Source organism: Schistocerca gregaria, chromosome 8 (genome assembly GCF_023897955.1).
Source record: "Schistocerca gregaria isolate iqSchGreg1 chromosome 8, iqSchGreg1.2, whole genome shotgun sequence".
Classification (NCBI taxonomy): Eukaryota; Metazoa; Arthropoda; class Insecta; order Orthoptera; family Acrididae; genus Schistocerca; species Schistocerca gregaria.
Window position 1 is genome coordinate 72,958,784 of NC_064927.1, and position 2,681 is coordinate 72,961,464.

At 48.0% G+C, this 2,681-nt stretch overlaps 1 non-coding gene across 1 annotated transcript; it reads right to left on the reverse strand.

The window, feature by feature from the left end:
• Positions 1-2,337: 2,337 nt before the first annotated feature.
• On the reverse strand, positions 2,338-2,412 carry Trnas-cga (transfer RNA serine (anticodon CGA)). The gene has a single exon. It is a non-coding gene; the product is annotated as a tRNA-Ser (tRNA).
• Positions 2,413-2,681: the final 269 nt, after the last annotated feature.

The following is a 2,681-nucleotide window of genomic DNA, read 5'->3' on the forward strand; positions in this document are numbered from 1 at the left end:
ATTAAATTATTTCAGTGCCCACCTCAAGTGAGTTATATGATTATACATCTCATTGTTGGATTTACGTACATTTTGACTGAATTCGTTTGTCTCTGGTGCACAGAGTCCAAGAGTAAGCACCACCATTAAACTCATTCATAATGAATTTCTTCAAAGATGTCCATACTATGGAATGGTTGTTTTATTAATATAAAGAGACTTTGTTAACCAAAAAAATTGTCAATAACCCTGAATAACTAAAAAATCTATTGTAATGTGTGTCCTAGCGTGAATCTCCTTACATAAAAAAGACAGTATTTTCGTTGTTTATACTATTTGAGGCATATAAATACACTCCTGGAAATGGAAAAAAGAACACATTGACACCGGTGTGTCAGACCCACCATACTTGCTCCGGACACTGCGAGAGGGCTGTACAAGCAACGATCACACGCGCGGCACAGCGAACACACCAGGAACCGCGGTGTTGGCCGTCGAATGGCGCTAGCTGCGCAGCATTTGTGCACCGCCGCCGTCAGTGTCAGCCAGTTTGCCGTGGCATACGGAGCTCCATCGCAGTCTTTAACACTGGTAGCATGCCGCGACAGCGTGGACGTGAACCGTATGTGCAGTTAACGGACTTTGAGGGAGGGCGTATAGTGGGCATGCGGGAGGCCGGGTGGACGTACCGCCGATTTGCTCAAGATGTGGGGCGTGAGGTCTCCACAGTACATCGATGTTGTCGCCAGTGGTCGGCGGAAGGTGCACGTGCCCGTCGACCTGGGACCGGGCCACAGCGACGCACGGATGCACGCCAAGACCGTAGGATCCTACGCAGTGCCGTAGGGGACCGCACCGCCACTTCCCAGCAAATTAGGGACACTGTTGCTCCTGGGGTATCGGCGAGGACCATTCGCAATCGTCTCCATGAAGCTGGGCTACGGTCCCGCACACCGTTAGGCCGTCTTCCGCTCACGCCCCAACATCGTGCAGCCCGCCTCCCGTTGTGTCGTGACAGGCGTGAATGGAGGGACGAATGGAGACGTGTCGTCTTCAGCGATGAGAGTCGCTTCTGCCTTGGTGCCAATGATGGTCGTATGCGTGTTTGGCGCCGTGCAGGTGAGTGCCACAATCAGGACTGCATACGACCGAGGCACACAGGGCCAACACCCGGCATCATGGTGTGGGGAGCGATCTCCTACACTGGCTGTACACCTCTGGTGAGGGGACACTGAATAGTGCACGGTACATCCAAACCGTCATCGAACCCATCGTTCTACCATTCCTAGACCGGCAAGGGAACTTGCTGTTCCAACAGGACAATGCACGCCCGCATGTATCCCGTGCCACCCAACGTGCTCTAGAAGGTGTAAGTCAACTACCCTGGCCAGCAAGATCTCCGGATCTGTCCCCCATTGAGCATGTTTGGGACTGGATGAAGCGTCGTCTCACGCGGTCTGCACGTCCAGCACGAACGCTGGTCCAACTGAGGCGCCAGGTGGAAATGGCATGGCAAGCCGTTCCACCGGACTACATCCAGCATCTCTACGATCGTCTCCATGGGAGAATAGCAGCCTGCATTGCTGCGAAAGGTGGATATACACTGTACTAGTGCCGACATTGTGCATGCTCTGTTGCCTGTGTCTATGTGCCTGTGGTTCTGTCAGTGTGATCATGTGATGTATCTGACCCCAGGAATGTGTCAATAAAGTTTCCCCTTCCTGGGACAATGAACTCACGGTGTTCTTATTTCAATTTCCCGGAGTGTAGGTTTTATCGTAGCAAATAAGAACATTTGTAATGTAAACACGGAATGTAAAAGTGTGGTGTGAGTGTGCTGCGTTTATTGTTATGCTCTTTTGTGTCAGATGAATATAATATATCTAGCAAAAATGTAAATACAGATATCAGTGAGATGACATAAAGGTACACTAGCTTAAGATATGCACTGAAATAAATTAATTTCTCTACACAAAAATTAATTTCTGCGCATATCATCACTGGCACAACCAGCAAACTGACCTCATAACACTCCAGAAGAATCGGTGAATAAAAATTGATATAGGTGTAACTGTAAAGCAGTTTATGAAACATGCTATGTTAATAATAATTATTAAAGTGTCACTTAAGCAGTGAAATTAATTTATAAATTTTCATAATGAATGGAAAACACTATATATGCTTATGTCCTACAACAATAATTTACTGAGTTAACAGGTTTTTGTCTTACAAGACGATCATCAGGCTTTAATAATCTATCGTCACCAAAGGAGTTACAATGTTTGTAAACCAGAATGAGATTTTCACTCTGCAGCGGAGTGTGCGCTGATATGAAACTTCCTGGCAGATTAAAACTGTGTGCCCGACCGAGAATCGAACTCGGGACCTTTGCCTTTCGCGGGCAAGTGCTCTACCAACTGAGCTACCGAAGCACGACTCACGTCCGCTACTCACAGCTTTACTTCTGCCAGTATCCGTCTCCTACCTTCCAATCTTTACAGAAGCTCTTCTGCGAACCTTGCAGAACTAGCACTCCTGAAAGAAAGGATACTGCGGAGACATGGCTTAGCCACAGCCTGGGGGATGTTTCCAGAATGAGATTTTCACTCTGCAGCGGAGTGTGCGCTGATATGAAACTTCCTGGCAGATTAAAACTGTGTGCCCGACCGAGACTCGAACTCGGGACCTTTGCCTTTCGCGGG